The sequence below is a fragment of the Myotis lucifugus genome, unplaced genomic scaffold (genome assembly GCF_000147115.1).
Source record: "Myotis lucifugus unplaced genomic scaffold, Myoluc2.0 scaffold_340, whole genome shotgun sequence".
Classification (NCBI taxonomy): domain Eukaryota; kingdom Metazoa; phylum Chordata; class Mammalia; order Chiroptera; family Vespertilionidae; genus Myotis; species Myotis lucifugus.
In genome coordinates this window covers 379641-403054 of record NW_005871388.1, presented here as the reverse complement: position 1 = coordinate 403054, position 23414 = coordinate 379641, and the positions used below count along the sequence as shown (strand labels likewise).

The 23414-nt window shown below is 41.6% G+C and overlaps 1 pseudogene; it reads right to left on the bottom strand.

Annotated features, from left to right (window-relative positions):
* Positions 1–17497: 17497 nt before the first annotated feature.
* On the bottom strand, positions 17498–18051 carry LOC102431303 (annotated as a pseudogene).
* Between the last annotated feature and the right edge of the window lie 5363 nt (positions 18052–23414).

The following is a 23414-nucleotide window of genomic DNA, read 5'->3' as shown; positions in this document are numbered from 1 at the left end:
CTCTTTCCCTCCTCACCTTTTTGAAGCCATATATCCACTAGCGATGGCTAAACTAGGATTGGAAATGCTTTCAGGTTTGTTGATTTTTAGCTGGGCCTTTGGCAAAGGTCCATTGCAGACACTAAGTTGCTCTATGAAAAGTGTTAGTTTAGTGATTGATTGGTAATTGGGAGTGGATTTGACCCCATGGACTTGTTTTCAAATTTCCATAGTGGAACCTCTGTTCCCATTGGAATTAAATAGGCACTGAGCTTGGGTCCTCTGCCACTGGCACTGCCTGGCATTGCTTTGTCTGCCTGTTTATCTTTTGGTATCATTTTATTTGTGGTCACTGAGCTCTGTTGGAAAATGTAATCTAAGGTGATAAGATTTTTTTTTTTAAAAAAAAAAAAAGGGAGGGGAGAGAGAAAAGAGAAAGATTTAGTTTTGTTGGTGAAAATCCCAAAGGAAACTCAAATTCAGCATGAGCTGTGTTTTCTTGTTAGTGCTCACCTTTTAGATAAATGACAGCAGTAGGCTGTTAGAAGCAGAGTGGAAGGAGATGATGAAAATAGTTCTAATCATTAAAGCAAGAGACAAAAACAGCAGAATAGGTGACTGTCCTCTGTGTCCGGAGCAGGTACGGCTAATATATCTGTCCTGACAGTCAGATACATCAGGCTGCACAAATTATAGGCTTTTACTGAGAATTTTGCAGCAAGATTAAGGTGTTGATATGAATGCCTTCTGGTGACAATTATCAGTTTGAAGAAACTGTATTATACCTTGCAGAAGGAGGGCACCCATCTCAGGTCACTGAACACTCAGTCTTCTAGTTATGCTTGAGCCATCCTGTGTAGCAAAATGCATTCCTGATTTAACGGCTAAAAGGGAGGCAGGCACTTTTAGAGAAAGAAAGTGGAGGTGTGCACAAGCTCTTAAGATGAATTCTGCATATATGCCATGGGGAAAAGTAGCTAGTCCAAAGAAACAAATGCAATCAATACATCCCATTGACATGTGTCCTTTAAATCACAATTATTTATCTTCAATGATTCTTGAAGCAGGAGAATTTTCACATTGCCACGCCTCCTCCTCCCCAAAAGATGTCAAATATACTTAGCCCTCCCCTCAGTTTTAGTGATTATGTGGAATTCTTTGGTGTTTAAAATTTTAATTTCTTTGTTGTGCTTATTTTGTGGCTACTAAAATTATTTTGAAGCATTTTATATCATATTTCCTAATAGTTTGACAAGGTGTCTCTCCCTTATAAGGAGATCAATGATGAAAAAGGTGTTATTTAGATGGGACAAGGAAGAAGATGGAGAATGGGGGAAGCCATTGCTGGATATTCTCATCACTGGATGTACAAAAAAGAAAGGCGTTAGTGAAAAAGGAAAAATAAGAAAATAAACCCCAGGTATGCTTAGAAATGGTGTTGGGTGAATGCAGCCAAGTGTGTGTGTGTGTGTGTGTGTGAGAGAGAGAGAGAGAGAGAGAGAGAGAGAGAGAGAGAGAGAGGGGAAATGATATTGTTTGTTTAGACACACATGGTTTCAGTGAGCCCAAAATTCCATTCTTCCCCTTAAGACTTTGTTCTTCTGATTTTCTTTTTGTCTAGTTGGTTCCTTTTTTAGTTGGTTTTTCATGAGCCTTTCACTATTTGTTAGTATTATTTTTCTGTACATGTACAGTAATGGGAATATGTTTTTTTTATTTTAAATATTGAATTTAAGTTGGAACAGGGGGCATTTGCTTTCAGTTCTGGCAGATGAGGCCTAAGCTACATTTCCTACATGGTCACACACATGGAACCACTAGGAGTTCACTTGCATTGGGGACCTTGGACCTTGATGGGAAAAACCTATTTCTCAATAGTCAGTGCCTCAAAGTTTGCTCTAAAAATAATCCTCAGGGCTTGGTGATGAGGGTAATGTGAAGTCAGTCAGCTACATGCCTTCCCTTACCACTTCTCGGCAACTAAAATATTGGAAGCATAAAACAATTCTGTTTCAATGTGGCTACAACATAGCACTACACATGGGGGAGAGGACGTGATTACATGCGTGGGCAGACCTGGCATGGTTCTGTGCATGCAGACACGCTAGAGATCACACACAGCTGCAGCTTATCAATGATCCCACCTCCCAGAGGTGATGCAGTCTGCATATGGGCAAGACCAGGTCACTGTAGCAGCCAGTTTCCAGGCCCAGCAGAACAAGCACTGGAGGCACTACCATCTGTGAGGGATGCTGTTGGAACCTTTGGAAGTTGCACAGCATCACCGTGCACAGCAGTCACAGCCCTCATTGTCAACAGGTGTTTCATGATGCAGTGGCTGAGGAGACAAGTCTTGGGGCAAAGTGGTGCCTCAGAGATGCTCCCCCTGTTGGCTTAGTGCCTGTGGGGCTTGGATGCTATGGAGTGCCTTCTGTGTCGGAAATGTCAGACACCAGACTGGGCTATGTAGACCTTAGAAACATACTCCCGAAACATTGGAAGCAGGGAAGGAGAAGTCAGATGTCCCCTTAGTGGTCAGGAAGGCTCATTTCTAACAAATGGGACTGTTCCTTGGGAATGCCAGGAATCATTGGTAGAGTGGGGTGGTGGTTAGAGAGCTACATGTCAGCCAGGAATGGATGACGCCTAGAGCCAAGCTATATTGTGTGGGGGTTTCTTAGTATAAAGTCAAATCGGTTTTTCTTTTTAAATTTATCTTTATTGTTGAAAGTATTACATATGTCCCCATTTTTCCCATGGACCCCCTCTAACTCTCACCTGCCCCCTGCCTCAGGCTTTCACCAAACTATGGGTTATGGATATATGCATACAAATTCTTTGATTAATCTTTTGCTTTTACTTCTGCTTGCTTATGCTTTGCCCCTCTTATCTGTACCCCTCCTCAGACTGGTGAAATGTGAGATCAAATGAAGTGTGCAACATTGATCACCTGGCACTGCTCATATTTTGGGTGGGAACGGGCACAAAATTCCTTGCAGTTGGGCTCCAGAATCAAGAGCAAAACAACTGCTTTGAAGTTTCCAATTTCTTCATAGGACTCGTTTTCTACCTTTGATATTACATTCCAATATAAACAAATACTGCCCTGGATAGGCAGTTAGATAGAGTTTTGGAAATACTTTGAAAACATGTTGCTTTGCAGTTTTAGTCAAATTTAGGTATGATAGAGCAGAAAAGAAAAACTCATTCATTATTTTTTTATGTCTAACAAATATCCTAATTAATACTTGATGTGAGATTTCTAGAGACCTTCAGCTACAGGCAATATTTATAATTTGATCCATATCAAGTATAAAGGCTGCTTCTTATCTTTTCCTTCAGAAGTTATAGGTTTGCTAAAATTAAAAATATTACTGAAATATCCTCCTTTACTTCAAAGAAGTTCTATAAGATAACAAAATTATTACTTAGAGAGAATAGTTAACTGCCATAAAGGCATGGTAAGAATGAACTGATTATCATCTGTTTTCTGGAAGCTGTTTCTTATGGCAGAGGACAAACAAATATTAGACAGACAGTTGGACTGTTTGCATTTTTGGCTCGAGAACAAGTGCAGATGTCTCACAGGAGGCTGAGTGTGTTCACAAGCATGTTGACGGTATGATTTATTTTTATGACTTACTGACACATGTTATGGGCAGTAGAATGGGATGTCTTCTTTATTCCCCATGGCTTGTTAAGTATTTAAGTGAGCAGACAGAGCCACACATCTCTTTCCTCCAGGTCCTGTGGGTCATGCTTTTTAATCTTTCTTCTTATTGAAATAGACGAGAATGAAAATGTTTGCAAATGGGGCTTTCTTCCTAATTTAGCAAGGTTCAAGAAAATGCTAACTTCTTACAAAGTATCATCTCCAAATACTCTTTACACAGATTCATTTTCTCACTGCAGTCTTTATGGGGCCATGAGCCAGACAGTGGAAGAAGTTGAGAGATCTCCACTTTCTCTATATACAATCACATGGTGTCATTTGCCTCTCTGATCCATCCAAGCTATAAGTTGCTGACTTTCCTGTTCTGGAACTTAAGAATCAGGAAGAAAAAAAAATAAAACCACTCAGAAAAAAAATGTCCCCAAGTGAGTCATTGTCAATGAAAGGGACTACCTGATACAAATACCACATCAGCCTCAATTTGGTCACTTAAGAATTTTGAGATCAGAAGCAATTACATTCAATAACACCTTGCTTTTATGCGGCTACCCTTCATAGCCTTAGCTAGTAAGGCGGTCTGCACCATAATTTACACTGACATCTAATTTCTGTGGATCTGCAAGCAATCTAACAGAAGATGGAGCTACTAAGAGGAGAGGAGTCCAAACATATCACTGCAGACATAAAGATTCATTATTTTTGCCAATTTCAAAAGTGAATCTTATAAATATCTATGCTTTCCCGTCTATTTTGCATAACTCTATACTTGAATTAATTTATGTTTTAGGCGAATTATTTCTACTTAAAACTAGATGTTAAACACTACAAAAAAGCACCTTAGTACAGTAACTACTCTAGTTATAGATTTTTCCATCTTAGAAAATTTGCTATAGCAAGAGCCAACACTAAGACCTTTTACAAAAGTCCACTCCCACCAAGGACATTCTGTCGGTGGTACACACTATTTGGAGTGTCTACCAGTTTGCTCCAATTTCCCCCATACAGGGCAAGGGGTTTTGAGAGATCATCCTGGGTCCTACCTCCCTGACACCCCTCCCTTCCTGGCTGTAGGCCATTGGCAATTGACTCAAATTTAAGTCTAATTAGAGTCCTTCTCCAGAGTTTTAAAAATGGACACTGAGGAGACATTTTGGTCCTTCTTTGATGGTGAGGCCACCAGGTGAGTGGCTTGGAAACTTTATGTTACTGAATATGTGGAAGAATTAGATATGGAATTAGAACTTTGGTTCTATGGATAGTTGGGGCCAGAAAAGTTTTTGTTGTGGGGACTGTCCTGTGTATTACAGGATGTTTAACAGCTTCCTTCACACCAAACAATCAGATTCCATTAGCACTTCCCAGTTGTGGCAACCAGAAATGTTTCCTGACATGCCAAATGTCCTCTGGGGAGCAATATTACCCCACCCCTCTGCAGACATCCCGTAGAATAGAGGAAGCATAGGCAACACATGGAGAGAAGTAGAAAGTGGAAATAGGCAACACATGGAGAGAAGTAGAAACTAGAAATGGCAAATAATTTCTTACATTGTCTTAAAGGTATTTAAATTCTTGTTTTTAAGTCTCAGGTGTATTTCTGCCCTTTCCACATGAAGCAGTTGGCATAGTTTTCTTTTTCCTTCATATTTACCTTCTTAAAATTTGAGTTGGGAGTTCTGCCATAGCCAAATAAAATAGTCCTGACTGATATGGCAATAGATTGTGGTTGATTAAGCTTATTTTAAAAGGCCACTTTCAATAGCAAGTGATGTACATGCTAGAGATGTTCTTATACCCCAACCCTCCCCCCACTTTTAGAAACAGAGGTTTTTAATAAACAAGTTAATTTAAGAAGGTAGCGATGGGTGAGTGAGTGGAATGGGGAACACAGAGTTTTAGTTTTGCAAATGAAAAGAGTTCTGTGGATGGATGGTGGTGGTGATAGCACAATAATGTGAATGTATTTAATGCTATTCAGCTGTACACTTAAAAATGGTTAAAATGGTAAAACTTATGTGTATTTTCCTATCAATTTCAAAAAAAGAAATGGTTGGCATGGGGAAGATAAAACGAGAGAAAAGAAACATTGCGTCGGGCCAGGTTTGGCTTATGCATTTGTGATGAGCTTATTGGTTAGTAATTCATCTTGGAGCAGAGACACCACCCACAGTTTACCAAACTGACAGCATTTTGCCTCTGCTTGTGATGCTATTATTCCTTCAGCAGTTGCTTTTGAAGAAGATGTATTGAGGCATAGATGAAAACCTTCTGAAGAATTCTCTGTCAGTGTCTTTGTGCTTTAAAGCTGCTTCAGGTCACCTTCAGAGACCTCTAGACCTGGTACTGAAACGTAGGGTTTGGGGTGCAGACTTTTCTTCCCATAGGTTCTTGTCCTACGAAGTTTGAAGAATAAACTCGTGGACTAAAGGCTTCTTTAATAAAAAAAAAAGTAGAAGTTTATTGGAAGCAGATACAAACCCCATCTGGGCAGAGGTGTCCCCAAAGGGGACCCCCTGGGGAGGGGGCCCCAAATGGAAAAAGCCTGCTCTCTTTCTCTCTAATGGGAAAAATAAGAAAATCCCACTTTGTGTCCCTTTGTCTCTGGTTTATATATGCTGCAGTTCTTTGTTTGACCCTGACCCTTTCTAGTTGGACCTTTCATTAATTTAGGGCCCCCATGCTCTCCTCATTGGTTATTTTGCTACATAATATCAGTTTCAAAGGGCAGAGCCCACAGTGGTGAAGCCTCTTTCTCTCCCCTTATCTTGCAACATTCCTCTATTCTCTGTGAAAATATGTTTCCTTCTTTCCATTATCCTGTGACTTCTTTATCCTCTGTATGTCCTCCTCCCCCCTTATCCTGTGGCCTTTTTCTATCTTTTGTACAAGTAAGATACACATTTTGGCATCTCCAAGCTGCTCAGGTCAGGGCTGCTTTTGATCTACCTTATACTTGCTTTAATTGCTCAGGCCAGAGATACCTCTGTCCTTCACATATGCATTCCTCCCCCATGGACCCTCTTTATTCCCTAAGACTCCCTAAACCTGCCTGTTTTATCTCTAAAAATTTTTTCAGTACTACCTACTGCCTATCAGAGGGTTTCAAAGCTGTCTTGACCACGAGTGGGCTTAACCCATTCAGAACCCTACATCTTGAGTTTCACACTGCAGAGGTTGTTTGTTGTTTTTTTCTTCTCCTCAAAAATGGCTTGTCTTCTCAATCCCAGAGACTGATTAGTTATAGGTAGAGGCATTTAGGGATGTGTCCTTAGAACACTGAAAAAGGGCAATTGCTCATCTGGGGCCATAGATTGTTTCTGATCATTAAGGGTAAAGTAGTCTATCGGCACAGATTGACAAAGATGACCATGTCAGAGGGACAATAGGACCAAGAGGAAAAAGCATCTTGAAGGAATAATGTGCTTGAAATGAGGGAAATGTTTATTTCATTTTGAATTCTTGCTGAGGTATCTTGCTATAATCTCAGCAGATACAATCTTTACAGATAAAACATAATACAAACATATTTTTTTGATTTGAGTAGCTGATTAGAAACTATTTGCATTTAATAGAAGTTTAACAAAAGTATCTAAAAGCTATTTGGGGTGGGGGTGGTGATATGGGGAAGGCAGATTTATTAAACTATAAAAAGTCCCTTAACTCCTTAATCATTTAGACAGATAGTCAATTTTCTCAACAGAGGCCATATTTTGCCCTTAAATTTGGAGGTGGAGTTGGTGATAAGGCAGTGAGGCCATAATCCAATTTCCCTAAGAAAGTGAATGAAACCCAAAATTTTAATGAAAGCTAGAAAATGAAGACAAGAAAAACTAGCAAAAAAAAAAAAAATACCTGTTAGATTTCCTAATCAAGTTAATCTCCCCAGTTCACAAGTAAAGAAAAAAGGCTTTGTGACAACTGAAATATTTCCCATATACTCAGCTTTAAATTATGGTTATTAAATCCTAGAAATTTGTCTTATCAGTCATATTATATGCAAGGCATGAACACAGCTAAAATGATTGCGATATTATTATAAGTATCTTTTAAACCATGAGTTCTTATAGTACAGGTATTTTCTAAGAAATATTAGGGTGCACAAAGTGCTCTGTTATCTCACTGAACAGATGAGACACAGTATTACATCTAAGGCATTATGGCAAAAATCTGTGTCACATAGCTGTTTTCATATCCACAGGCATTTCTCATATTTATAATTTGAGGCAGCATGGTGTTTTGGTGAGATAATTGGCAGGATCTACTTCTTAGTCTTTGTCTTAATTGTAAATATTCTTCACATGTGGTTTCAAGGGAGAGGATGAATATTCTATGAGGCAAAAGAGATGTATTTCTGTCTGTGTAGGTTTAAATACAGTCCTGCAGAGAAGCTTGAAGAGATTGGAGGAGTTTACACCTTTGTTGGACAGTGGACACCTTTCAGAATCTAGGACAATCATAAAATGATCATCCAAATCTGAACACTTTGAGAGGGTACATGGAGCCCAATGAATAATTATTCTGAGAGAAGAGGCATAAGCAAGGATTATCCCAGGCAAACTGGGAGGGATAGCCATTTTGAAAATTTGATGAAAAGAATGTACCCACTTCTCAGAAAAAAAAATGTGTGATGTATGCACATTGCAAGTTTTCCATGCATCACTCTGCAGAGTTCACATCTTTTTAAGAACCCAGATGCATTTGTTCCACATATACTTGTTGCTTGTCTACTTTGTCCCATGCACTCTTTTTAGATACTGGAGATACAACACAAAACTAAAAATTTCTATGCTTCTGGGATTGATATTCTGTTGGGGAATTCTGAGAACATGGGAGGGAGAATTCTAAAGATGATCCCCAGAATTCCCCTCACCTGGTTATTCAAGCAAACGCTACTCTAAATATTGCTGTGATGGGATTTTGCTAATGTAATTAAGGGTAAGGGTCTTCAAATAGGGACAGTACCCTGGATTATCCAGGTGGGCCCAGTCCAATCACTTGAATCTTCAAAAGCAGAACATTTTCTTTAGCGGGACTCAAAGAGATGTGGCGGAAGAAGACAGCAGGAATGATGAGCTGAAGGGGTAGTTAAAGAGATTTAAAGCCTGAGGAGGACTATAGATCTTCCGCTGATGGCTTTGAATGTAAAGTGAGGGGGTCATGAGCCAAGGAATGCTGGCAGCCCTTAGAAACTGAGAAAGGCTGCCCACTGACTGCCCCCCACCAAAATGGGGGGTTTTTCATTTCTGCACCCACTTAGAACTGAATTCTGCCAACAACTTGAATTAATTTGAAACTGAAGTCTTCCTAGAACCTTATGCTAGGAGCTGAGCAGGCCAGGATCTTGATTTCAGCCACGTGAAACCTACAGCAAAGAAGCTGGCCAAGCCCACTGGACTGATCAACAGAACCGTGAGATGATAAATTTATGTTGTTTTAAACTAAGTTTGTGGTGATTTGTCACAATGGCAATAGAAAACTAGCACCGAAAAAAATTAGCAAAATACTTACTAGTGGGTTATGAATGCTAAGGAGTAAAAAATAAGAGAGGAAGATATTAAATTGGGGAAGAAATTGAATTTTATGTGGGATTTTCAGCGAGGGCCTCATTGACAAAGATGACTTTAAAAAAAAGACCTGGAAGTTATGAGGGAGTGAGTCATAAAGGGGAATGTGGGGGCGGGGCGGGGCTGGGGGAGGGGGTAAGGGGTAGGGGGAAGGGCTGAGGAGGAGAGCCTTCCCTACCGAGGGAACAATAAGAGCAAATGCCCTGAGGCGGGCGCAGGTTTGATTGTGTGAAGAGTAGCAGTGAGGCCCGTACAGCTGGGGCAGAGTGAACTCAGGAAAGTGTAGGAGCTGAAGTAAAAAGAAAAGGGGCCATTTTCTGAAAGCTTGGAGGCCATAGCAAAGACTTCAGTGCATTCTCTCTGAGTGCCTGGCGGCGGCATGAGAAGGTTTTGAGTCAGGGAGGGAGTGCGTGGGCTGGGTCATTCCGGCATGGGTTGAGATTAGTCTACACAGGGAGGCAAGAATAGAACCAGGAATATCAGCTAAAACATTACTGCAAAAATCCAAGAAAGTGATGATGTTGGCTAGGACTTAGTTCTGGGTAGCAGAAGTGGTGAGAAACGGTCATGTTTGAATTTCAGGCTGACCACTGGTGGAGGAAAAGGAGTACCTTTCACAACTCGTACAACAGAAAGTCGAGATTGATAGAATGTGGTGATCAAAAAGGGAAATGTTCCAATATTTTGAACGTCTCAAAATTATTTTATAATACATTTATGGTGGATTAATTTGGTGGATTTAATTGTGCGCTCATTCGCCCACCATCTTCCTCCCCCCACGCAGTGCGTGAGATTCTGGGAGGCCCACATTGTGATTTGTTTCCCTGGCAACTGGCCGCAGGCGCTGAAGCACAAAGGCCTGCTAGGTCACTGCGAGTTCCTTCAGGGGTGACTGAGGCTGTACCCCGCAGACCCGGAGCTGCCCAGCGGAAAGTCTCCTGGTGTTCCCCAAAGAAGACAGAAAACCTGCGGATAGAGTGAGTAAACAAAGGGTAGACGTTACCAAAGCCCACAAAGCTCAGACCAAGTTTTAAGAAGTTTGAAGGCTTAAGGGCTGGAACACAGGAATTTGGTGGAAACGTAAACTAGTGTCGCACTTACTGACCTGGAAAGGTGGTCACAGGCACGATTTGGTAAGTTGACTATGTAAAACATTACCGCTCAGTACGTGGCGGCAGTTCGCGGTGTCTATAGGGGGCAAAGCGGGGGTTTAGGTCAGCTGTGAGGAAGGGCTTATTTGCAACAAAGATGATTAAATAATGGGAGGAGTGTCCAGGGATTTTGGGAGGCATTTTTATTCCTGCACCGAAGGACAAAATTCTGGCTTGATAGTGCGGATCTCTCCACAAGATGGCAATCATGGGTTGACTCCAATTTTTGTTTTCTCTTGATAAAAATATCTATAAAGTTTATACTTCAGCAGGAAAAAGTAAGAACCGTGACTTATGTTTCACTGTCATATTTTGTATTATATTATCTATGGATGAGTTATATTTCCCCAAACCTCCATCTCCACTTATGGGGTTTTTAAACGTATCTTGTAAGGCGGAGGGAGGCATGTTGTAATACTGGGGTGGCAAGTATCTCCTCCCTGCCTTCACATCCCAACACTAGAACACTGTTCTTAAGGAAAGCCTGAAAAACCGGAACAAGTGTCATGCGTCTTAGAAATCTAATAGGAGGTACTGCCTAAAGCTTGGTCTATCGGAAAAAAGGCGGTTAGAAATCTGGATGTTTTCTCAAACATTAAGAAATTATGATTTTAGGTCAAGGAATGTGGAAATAATATGCTTTACAAAATGATTTAAAAAAATTATTGTTCCTGTAAGAATCTTTCACCTTTGAAATGGGATGCTTTTGATTTAAAATTCAGAGAAATACATGTTTATTTTTTAAAGAAGTTAATTACTTTTCCTCTTATTTAGGGATTGCAAATTTCATGTACTTAGTGGTACTTCTTGCAACTTTATCTGTAATAACTTTATTATTTATTCTATACCTCTATTTTGTCTGTGGCAACACACACATACATACACACACACATAAATCATGTCTATTATTGGTATAGTCTATCAGTTCAGAATTTTCTTTCTCCTCCTTCATGGTATTAATTCTGGAGTATAAAAGCTGCATCAGGGAGGGGTCTGGTTCCTGGCATTTGTATCATTTGTATCTGTTGTATCGCTAACTTGGACATTGATATATTTGGGCCTGGGGTGTGGCTGGTCCTCCATGCTGGCATCCACTGAGAAGTAATAATTCTCGATTTTTTAAAAATCTACCTCCTACTATGGCACTCTCTCTTTACAACCACAAGACCCAGATCTTTGTAAGCCTCTCTCACTCAGCTAACTTCCATGATATTTCATTAGTGTGAAAATTCAGATTCTCTTCCATGCTCCTGGGAGACCTCGGGGTTGCTGGTCTGGTTGGATGTGCTCTGACTGACCACAGCTCCCTGCAGGGCTAGTCTGGCACTATTTCCCAGCCTGCACAGTTGGGGTGCTATATGTATTGCAGCTGACAGGCATTTGGATCCTGCCTTTATAACCTCACCTGGAGACTGGGGAGTTTTGATCTCAGGAATATAGGTCTTCGTGATGCTTTTTCTTTCCCCTCCATTTCTCTCTTTACCTGACCAGCAACATAGCCCCGCTAGATATCTGTACATTCAGCTATTGGCTTGTCAGTTATGAAATCCAGAAGACAGGGTGTGCATGCGTGTGTGTATATGTGTGTGTTTGGGGGAGGGGGGAGTCGTGTTAAACTGGTTTGCCTTTAATGTATCTGAAAAATGGTGATTCAGGGCCAATGCAGGGCACATGTTACTGAGTGAAGCTAAGAGCCCTTCAGTTGCTAGCTGTGTGAGCTTAGACACAGCTCACATGTACATGGCATCAATCTGTGGCTGTATGACATGATTTTTTTCCTGTTTAAAGTTAACAAAAAACCTTTCAAAGACTAGGTTTCCTTAGTTCCTCAAAGCAGTTTATACAGAGAAACTCTATGGTTTGAAAGAATACTGTAAAATTTGCTCAGTTTTAATGGCCTGAATACAAAACCGTATAAGTGAATACGGCTTTCCCATATTATTCTCCATCTATAATTATTTTCATAAATTATGTTGAAACATACTTTTCAACACATCTGGGCATGTAATTAAATTCTACTTTAATAAGATTGTAAAAAGGATAAAGAGGGAAATATGGATAAATTAGGCAGGATGTGGTGACAAATGTTATCAAAAAATACTGAATAAAATTGTTACAGATGGCACTATAGATGTTGAGAGAGTTCTCAATGTAAATATTTAAGTTTACATGAATTTCACATGGCTAATAATACTCTAGAAGAGTTAAAATTATATGTTTCAAATAGCACTTTTGTGGGTAACTACCCAGAGTTCTGTTTTACACAGTCTTCAGTACAAAACTCTTTCTTTAGGTTTAAACTAACAACTGGAATCTCATGAAATATGCCGAAGGGGGATTTCACGTGAGCTTGGCAATATGCTGGTTTCACTGCAGTTTCCTCCCCGCTGTGCTCATGCATCCAACGTGTACTTGCTCTGTGTGCGTGAAATGGTGCTGCAGCCCAGAGCGGGAGAGGCACCTGCCAGCGTGACACAAGTGGTAGCTCAACAGGCTTTCACTGCAACGTTTATAAAGTTTTAGAAAGGCCACTGCCAGCTCAGAAGATAATTATAATAAGTGAGTTTTGTCTGGAAGCCAAGGACAGAAAAGCTATCTGGCATTGAGATAAAAGACAGCGACTTTATTGTTTTACCAGCCCTTGTATTTGCAGTTGAAGTCTGGCAGCAGTAGGGGATGGAAATCATGCCTTTGTGAACCCAGAACAAAGCAATTACATTTTTAGAAGAAACCATTTAGAGGACAACCAATTTCACTGCAAGCATCCCGGAATCCAACAGCTTAACATGGCTCTGCTTGGAATGACGTCTTTAAAGTTGTATCTCTGCTGCTGTGTGACTCCAGTGTTTACTATAATTTGGTGGCAGGAACCATATGACTTAGTGCCTACTGTGTGCAGTCCCCTGTGGTGGGCTGCTGCCACCACAGCCCTGTGGCTGCACTGTGGTGGGAAGCAGGCCTTGAAGTAGGTTCCTCTGGGCGGGGTGTGGAAGCACAAGGAAGAAATTCCTTCACAGCAGCTGGGTAGACAAATGGCTAAGCTCATTACCTGACTCTTACTGTCCAGTGTATCACTTTTGAAAAAAGATTCATCATTCTTTTGGCAAAAGAAAAATTTTAAATTTTACTAGCAAATGAGATTTTCTCCACTAAGCTAGTCCCCAAAATGGCATACAAGTATCCCTGAGTAAATTCTTATGGCTTAATTAAAGCTGACGTAATATGCAATTTCAGTGCATTGTCAACCTCCGTATGATTGTTGCTTTGTTCTAACTGGCAGTGCAAATTGCTTATGAGGTTACAGGAATAACATGTGATGAAGAAATTCATGTAACAGCAGCTTTTTTATTGATTTGGATACAAGTATTGTTTTTTGGTTTTGGCTAAGTATAAAACCACATTTTTAAAGGCAGTGGGAATCATTCAGATTATCACTGCAGCTAAGAACAGTCATTGGGTTTTTGTGTGTCTGAAAAGTTTGCTGTTGCTTTAATTTATATAAATTAAAATTTTTCCATATAGATTTGTTTTATGATCTTGGGTCCTCAGTCTTAAAGTAATTTTATTGGTTTCAGAATTTAATAAAATTTACAATTAAAAAATAAACCTAAAAATATATTGTTAGCTGTATCTTTTGGATAGCTCATTTTATGACCAAAAAATTCAAATGTCAGACAGTGAAATCTCTTCATTGGTGACCGTTGATGGGTTACTCTTGCCCTAGTGCCTATTTAGAAGCAAATTGCTTGTCTGCTTCTAATGTGGATGCCGCTTGCTCAATGGTTAGATCATACTATGGCATGTTGGTTCTCATGTTTGTGAGCAGGTTTGATTTTTGGAATATACTTTAGCCTATTTCATGCCTCATAGATGAATTGAGAATGTCTAAGGATTATATTTCCATTAATCAGTTCAGGAAAACTGTGGTAAACATGAGGAAATTATATGACTCACTTTATAAAAACTTTCTCTTGACATTTTACATTAGCATAGTGTGCTTTTCTGGTGTTGGTAAGGGCTCTGGAACCAAACAGTACTCTTCACAAATATTTAACTCTTACATGGGAGGACACAAATATTTAACTCTTACATGGGAGGACACTTTTAATAAAACATTTAGAGAAAAGCTTTTTGTTTTTTAAAGGGAAGATATAAGTGAGCAGATTTAGGCAGCAAGAAAGACTCAGATGGGGATAGGGAAGGACTAAGGAAGAGAGAAGAAATAAATGACTAAGGAAGAGAGAAGAAATAAATGGCTGGGTGCAAAGAGCACTTAACGCCTGAAGCTATATCTGACAAGAAATGGGCTCTAACTCCCAGAGAGGCTGTACAGCAAAGCAAAAGTTGTTTGGAACTCAGTTTCGAATGAAACAATATTATATGTGATCAGAGATGACTTCTCCAAAGAGAGATTTCCACTTGGCCCCAAAGGAAGGAAAGTTCGTCTCAGGCAGAGAGAACAGCCTGTGCAAAGGGTGAAAGCAGGAAACATCTTAATGTTCCCAAGAGCTGAAAGGAGCTCACTGTCGTTGGGGAGGCAGGTACTCGGCCATAGAAGAGCTTTGGATTTTATTCTGTGTTCAGTGGGAGGTCATTGATTGGATGTAAACAGGGGAACAACTGGTCTAAATGTGTTTTGATAGGTGATTCTTAGAGAGGTAAAAGTTAAGGGATCTATTTTAGATACAGAAATTTTGCATTATTTAGGCTCTTGTATTTATGATCTGGATATGGGAATCTGTATATTATTAACCTAAAGATGGAATTTAATGCCTTGAGAATGGATGAGGTTATTTAGGGTGTGAAGATAAGGAGAAGCGAAGAGGAACCAGGGCCACAACCAAGAGGGGCAAGAACAAGAGCCTGGGAACTAGAGTTCAAGTTAAAATAAATTAGGAGAATGTGGTCACAGAATCCCAGAGAGCAGAGACTTTCAAGAAGAAACAAGTCTAGCTGAATCCAATTGTGAGAGGTCAAATGATAGGGAGGTACCTCCACTTAATTCAACAATATGGAGGCCATAAGCACCTTACAAAGAGCAGTTTCAGTGACATGGGGAGATGGTAGCTAGGTGGGAGTGAGTTGAAAAAAATATTCTGAAGTGAAAATATAGTTTTTTAAGAACTATAGTTAGAAAAGAAAGCAGAAAAGGGATGTTGTTAGCTGGGGGAGGTTTGAAGTAAAAATAAATTTTGCTTTTAAAAAAAATATATTTTTATTGATTTCAGAGAGGAAGGCAGAGGGAGAGAGATAGAAACATCAGTGATGAGAGAGAATCATTGGTCAGCTGCCTCTTGCATGCTCCCTATTGGGGATTTAGCCCACAACCTGGGCATGTGTCTTTGACTGGAATCGAATCCAGGACTCTTCAGACTGCAGGCCCGATGCTCTATCCACTGAACCAAACCAGCTAGGGCTCTTTTATTTATTTTTGTAGTACAGAAGGTATAATAACAAATTTGTATGCTATTATGAATGATCAAATGGAGAGGTAGCATTTTATGATAGGAGAAAGAGGTGATACTAAGCAAGTTGAGAAGCTGAGTATATCACACAGGTGCTTCTGTTTCAGTAGAGTCCACTCCTGCAGGGTCAGGCAGAAAAATATTTCTAGCTGGGCGTTAGGGACCTCACAGAATCCCCAGGAGAGACGAAGTCAGGCTTGGAGATGGTCCCTCCACACTGAGGAGCTTCTACAGTAAAGGCCCCTCTTTTTGATATTGGGGCTGGGCCTGCATAATGAGGTTGGGCTCAACAAGCTGGAATTACTACCTGTGATGCCTTGAAAGCAAGATAGATGCCTCTGCTGTCATCCTCAACAAAAATGAAACAGGCAGAGTCCTGCTTCCTACCTGCTAACTTCCATATGGAAGTGAACCTTTTTGGTTAATGTGGAGGCAACAGACCGTCCATGCCTGACAAACCTGGGGTGGCACCATTAGCACATGCCTTCTTTGACCTTGCCTGTAACTACATACTCCTCTTTGAAATGCTCTGGTAACCACACAAGCATAGCATGGTCCTTTGCCAGTGGAACAGGCATTTCTTTTCGAGACAAGCATTGTAAGAGAAGACAGGACTCATATAGCAAAAACCACTGGTACCTCTCAGCTGCAAGTACCTTAGTAGGATGTCACGTGTTCTTTAGATTGTGTGAACTTTTGGGGAGGATTTTTGCCACTGATAGACCAAAGGGGAAAAGATGCTTATGTTACTTGTTTAGTATAGTTTGCAGATCATACATTCATAAGAGTGAATGAGGTTCCAATAAAGGACTAAAATAATTAGCTTTTATATGTGGGTAGTCTCATTGGAATATCCATTTAATGTTGTCTAAGTCATTTCTTTAATTCTTTAAAGAGCTTTAATTTTTTCTTAGTGTTGAACTCTAACAATCTTTTAATATTTTATAATGTGTAATAGTCCCCCATATAATAAAATTAAATTATGTATGTATTGACATGCTTTTTTGAAAAGTCTTTGTTATTTATTAGAAAAAGTTAAATGGAAAACTTATATAAAAGTTTAATACTATAACTATTTATAGATAACTAGAGGCCTGGTGCACAAAAATCTGTGCACTCAGGGGTTCCTCAGCCTGGCCTGTGCCCTCTCGCAGACCAGGAGCTCTTAGGGGATGTCTGACTGATGGCTTAGGCCCGCTGGGGAGCCTTTCACTGTGGGAGGCAACCCCTGGGCTGATGGGGGATGGCGCCAGCCCCGCCCCCCGCCGACCGGTTGTTCCACCATTTAGTTGATTTGCATATTAGGCTTTTATTATATAGGATGTTGACTATAATGAAGACTGTTTTATATCATGAATTATGGTATTAAACAAATCAGTGTAACTTTTATAGGTTTGTCTATATCAAAAGGTCATTCTGAATATTAAGACTAATTTTCTATGGCATGCTTTGATAATCTATATAATATTTTTGTGACATTTAATGTGAAGTATTAAAAATGGAGCCCCTTTCTTTACTTATTTTTTCTGCAAAAAGCTTTATTGTTTCATTTGGTCCAATGCATGGGAGAGGGCTCCAGGATGGTTTAAAAGAATGGCTAGTAGTTTCAGAAAGAGGCTCAGGTAAAAGCCAGAGACGCCAGGGGGATGCAGAGGGGCCTCTGAAAGGCCTCTGGGCTCCAAAGGCTCCTAGTCGTGCTTGAGAGTGAGCCTTTCGAAAAGATACTCGCCCAGCCCAGTCTGGGGGGTGGCCAGCCTGTGGATGTTAGTCAGGTGGTCGCCCAACTTCTTGATCAGTTTCACCTCCTCATCCAGGAAGTGGTTCTCCAGGAAGTCGCAGAGATGAGGGTCTGCACGGATAGAACCCAGGGCATACAGCTCCAAAAGGGCCTGGTTCAGGTTCTTCTCCAAGGCCAGGATAGCTTCCATGGCATCCTGAGTTTTGTCCCAGTCATCTTGGGAAGGTTTCTGCACGTCCTGGAAGAGAATGCGGCCACCTCGCTTGTTTTGCAACTTTAAGAGATGCTCAGCGCCCTTGCGCTTCTTCTCTGCTAACTCACGGAAGAAGTGGCCCACCCTTCAGAGCCACATTCTCGAGGTCAAAATAGTAGCCCAGGGAGAGGTAGGTGTAGGAGGTCCGCAGATGCAGGTTGGCCAGGTGATTGACCGATTGACCGCAGCCTCCATCTCAGTGGAATAATTCTGACGAATTTGGGAGCTCATGGTTGTTTAGCAATAAGGAGTTAAGGTAGAAAAAAAACCGGTGTGTTGGCTGGTCCCGGAGGTGGTTATGAAGGTGGCGACTGGATGAGATGCAGGAGAGTGGTCGGAGGCTGCAAGAAGGGGCATCCCCAGGTCTGTTCTGTCCAAACACTGTTGAAGCAAGAGACAGATCTGGGACCACCGAGGGCACTGCCTGGAGCCCCTTTCTTTATCAGGGAATTTGGAGTGATTTTCCATTTCAAAGAAATATCATGGCTGCATGTTTTGCCATGGCTAGTGGAAGAGAGGTTGTTGGAAAAATCCCTCTTCTTCCAACAAGCACAGAAAGTACCAGGCAGAAAATGGTGCCTTCAGCAGAAAACACACACTTGCAAAATGAGTACTCTGAACAGTGGGAGTACGGATTAAAGCTAGGGATATAAGCTGTTGGTGGATAACTAGCAAAGCAGGCAGCCAAATATATCAGAGCATATTGATGTTTCTATCGATCTCAGATTATTTCTGTATCTATAATAATAAAAGCGTAATATGGAAATCGACTGAACAGCAGAATGACCATCCGGATAACCTTCCGGATGGCCATGCTATGACACGCACTGGCACCAGGTCAGCCAAGGTGGGTGCATTGCAATTGGTCAGGGGTCTGGGAGCCCCACCATCACTCCGCGATTGCTCCACAGAGGAAGGCCCAGGCCACCCTCTGCCTAGCAATCAATTGCAGAGCTGCAGTCAGGTGGGTAAGGCCTCCCTCTGTGTGGCGATCAATCTCAGAGCCCCAGCAGGGTGGGCAGGGTCTCCCTGTGGATGGCGATCAACTGCGTAGCCCTGGCTGAGTGGGCAGGGCCTCCCTGTGCACGTGATCGATCGTGGAGCTCCATGATCTTAATCACCTCAAAGAGAGAGGCCCAGGCTACTCGAGTGGTGGCTGCGGTGGGTGGGTAGGGCCTCCCTCTGTGGGGCGATCAGTCTGGGGCCCCCGTGATCGATCACCCCACAGAGGGAGGCCCAGGCCATCCAGGTGATCACACTCCATGCCTGTCATCTGCAGAGGGAGGTGACCGGTGGCGGGGAAGCAGGGGCAGCACTGCACAGATGACAAGCAGTGGCCGGGGTGGGGCCAGTTGTTGGTAGCCGGGGGAAGGAAAGGCCCAATAGGCCCTGATCGCCAGCCATGCCTAGGCCCCTACCCGAGGGGTCCCGGATTGCGAGAGGGCGCAGGCAGGGCAAAGCTATATTTCAATAGAGAAAACTAGGGGGTTGGATCTTAAGAGAATTCTAGAAAATAGGTGTAAATATTTGCACATACAAAATTGATTTTGTACAATTAGAAATAAGGGCTCTAATTGGACAAAGCTAGAAGTTTATCTTGGAATCCAGAGTATAGTGTTCTTTAATGCACTTATTTATTTAACAATAGTTAGTAAACAAATTGAATAAAAACTTTGCCAATTTCTTAAATGGAGAAACTAGAAGTTTATCTTGGAATCCAGAGTGTAGTGTTCTTTAATGCACTTATTTATTTAACAATAGTTAGTAAACACATCTTTGCGAGGTGAACAAATATAATATCTTTAGAGGTACTGTGAGAAAACTTTCTGAATTTACATTGAGTAACTTTAACAAAGTACAGTAGCTTACTCTTTAAGTTCACTCTTTCATTCAGTATGCTAAGTGCAGCACTGCGCTAGACCCTCAGTGTACAAAGATGAGACAGAGATGATTTTTGCCAATTTCATTATGCTGAGTTCACTGAGAAAAAACAAGTTAAATAATTTGGGTAATGAATAATGAACTTTAATGGACCATTATTTCAGAGGCATGGAAATGTATTATTTAAGGCTTTCTAACAGATATTGACCAAGAAATGCAAGCATTTACTGGTCTTGTTAGCCAAAGAGATGAGAGCAGGAAGAGAGAACACTGGGTACAGAAAATTTCAGCATAGTATCCATGCTGGCCAGTGATTAAGTCCATCCCTCAATTTCTCCCTGTAGGCTCTGTATTGCAGTTGGGGGAACTATATAGGCTGTTTCCTTGTCTCCTTGGTCTTCTGGCTTCAAGATGGCTTTGGCCAGTGGGAAGCATTGGAGGGAGAGAGAAGGGGAGAGTAAGGGACGACTCAGTATTTCTTTCCTTCACACTCTACTTTAGGTGGTGGTTCTAGAAGCAGCTGCATCTATTCTGAGGCTCTGTCTCCTACAAGGCAGCCTCTTCATGGGCTCAGCTTCTACAGGGTGAATAGCACTGAGGCTCAAGCTCTTGCTGGATGGCTTTCACTTCTGCATTCTGGTGATGCCATCTCTCCAGTTGCATCTCCAGCTGTAGGGGAGACGGTCTTTTTGCAATTGCTATTCTTCTGGTTGACTCTTCATCCTGTTTGGCTTCTTCTTATCACTGGGTGACCAATCCCTTATATTGTATTTCCTCTGTCAAAATGCCTAAAGTAGTAGCTAATAGACTATCAAATGCCTGTCTAATGAGCACAAGACAATATTCTAGGTTTGAGAGAATGAACCTTCTAAATAAATTCTGCCTCTAGCAGAGCATTTTGCATTTTGAGCAATTTTATTTCTGCATCTGTAGAACAGTCTTCTTAGTGCATGTTCACCAACCTCTGCTGCCTTGTTCTCAGAGTGCATTTAGACGTTTGGTTTTACTTACTTCTTCTAAAGTACAACTTTATGATTGAATCCCCTACTGACACAGACCTCATATTTACTTCGGCCATTTGGTGACCTGCTTCCACCCTTCCTGGTACTGGCCATACTCTTTCACCTTTGATATTCTCAGGGGTAGTATCAGTATTTGGCTGAAATATTTCCTGCTTCTCTACAGATCACAAGTTTTGACACAATAACAACAGAGGACTACTTTGTGACCTCATGAGTGACTCAGTGAAAACCTGCATACCAGAGCTCCATTGCATTGGCTACAGTCTAGTTCAGCAGTCGCCAGTCAGTGGTCTGCGAGGTCCGAAAGGTTGGCGCCACTGTTCTAGTTTGCAGTCAATCTAATAACTTTATCATACTGCTATAGCAGAAAGAACCCAGAGCAAGCTATGGGACATGCATTGTTTTCCTGACTCTATTCCTGAACTAACACATGGCACTCACAGAAAAAGAAATAATACCTACCCTCCTTCCCAACTGAATTGTTTAGAAGGCCAAACAATAGATAAATAATCCTATCTAATAAAAGACAAAAATGATAACGGTACCTCCGCTATGCTTCCCATTGGCTAATCAGTGAGATAGGCAAATTAATTGCCAACAAAGATGGCGGCCGGCAGCCACGTAGCTGAAGGGGGCAGGAGGCTTGCTTGCTCCAGTGATGGAGGCAGCCAAGGTTCCCCGCCTGCCACGGCCTGCTCTAAGCTCCGAAAGCAACAGCTCCAAAAGCAACAAAGTTTCAATTATAGAAGCTAAACAAACCCCAGATACCTGCTTTTAGCCAGCCGCGGCCTCAGAGCTGGGAGCGCCAGTGATGGCAACAGAGTTTCAATTATAGAAGGTAAATAAATCCCAGAATAAAAAAGAAAAAAAGAAAAAAAAGGAGAGGCTGGGAGCTTCAGTCACCAGCCAGCCTGAAAACAGCCCTCAGTCCCTCACCCAGACTGGCCAGGCACCCCAGTGGGGACCCCCACCCTGAAGGGGGTGTGACCAACTGCAAACAGCCATCAGCCCCTCATCCAGGCTGGCCAGGCACCCAAGTGGGACCCCCACCCTGATCCGGGACACCCTTCAGGGCAAACCAGCCGGCCCCCACCCATGCACCAGGCCTCTATCCTATATAGTAAAAGGGTAATATGCAAACTGACCCTAACAGCAGAAAGACTGGGAATGACTGGTCACTATGACACACACTGACCACCAGGGGGCAGACGCTCAATGCAGGAGCTTCCCTCTAGTGGTCAGTGAGCTCCCACATGGGGGAGCTCTGCTCAGCCACAAGCCAGGCTGATGGCTGCCAGTACAGCAGTGATGGTGGGAGCCTCTCCTGCCTCCTCAGCAGTGCTAAAGATGTCCGACTGCAGCTTAGGTCTGCTCCCCGCTGGCAAGTGGACATCCCCCGAGGGCTGCTGGGCTGCCAGAGGGATGTCTGATTGCCAGCTTAGGCCCAGTCCCCTGGGGAGCAGGCCTAAGCCAGCAGGTGATCATCCCCCGAGGGGTCCCAGACTGCGAGAGGGCACAGGCCGGGCTGAGGGACCCCCCCGCCCACCGAGTGCACAAATTTTTGTGCACCGGGCCTCTAGTATAATATAATAGTAATAGTCAGCTGCTTGATTTAAATACGCTCTCCAATTCTTAAAATGATTCTGTGAGGTGTTCGTAATTCCAGGTGAGAAAATTCAGGTGGACAAAGGCCAAGTTACTTCTCCAGTTACCTTTTTTGTTTATCTTCAATGCCCATTTTCTTTCCACTCTACCTATATGCCTTTGAATGTGAAAGATTATTAATCAAAATGTTTTAGGGGGAAAATGTATTATGGGCTGTACAAATTCTGGAGCATAGCAGTTAGACATTATCATCCTTCTTTGAATTAAGGCTGTCACATACCAGAGAAAATAACCAATAGATAATTAGTTTTTCTCTCGAAACATCTAACATACTTAATTGTTCTCTTTAAACAGCTGACATACTTAACTTTTTGAGTTATTTGCTTTCTAGTGAAAACATTTTATTTTTAAATATACGTTCACCTTACCATCTTTGGCAATACAGCCTTTCTTCTTGGGTCTCTAGTTGTAGATCCTGGTGGGAGCAAGGAATCCATTTGATCTCTTGAGCCTGTACACAGATCCATGGTTCTGTGAACGAAGAGTAAAGCATGCAATAAATCAGTGGTTCTCAACCTTCCTAATGCTGCGACCCTTTAAAACAGTTCCTCATGTTGTGGTGACCCCCAACCATAAAATTATTTTCGTTGCTACTTCATAACTGTAATTTTGCTACTGTTATGAATTGTAATGTAAATATCTGATATGCAGGATGTATTTTCATTGTTACAAATTGAACATAATTAAAACATAGTGATTAATAACAAAAACAATATGTAATTATATATTCAATATGTGTTTTCCGATGGTCTTAGGCGACCCCTGTGAAAGGGTCGTTCGACCCCCAAAGGGGTCGCGACCCACAGGTTGAGAACTGCTGCAATAAATGGTGTTAGGTGACAGCTTTCTGCAAGTCAAAGTAATCTAGCTGTCACTCTTTGCTTGAAGAGTTCAATGAAATGCATTGGCTTAAGTTTTGCTTTTAGTGTATTTAAAAGTCTAAATACACTAAAACAGTTCCTTAAATCTTTTTTTCATATTTTTACTGCATCTGAGTGTCCTAAAAATGTGTTCTGTTGCTGTTGC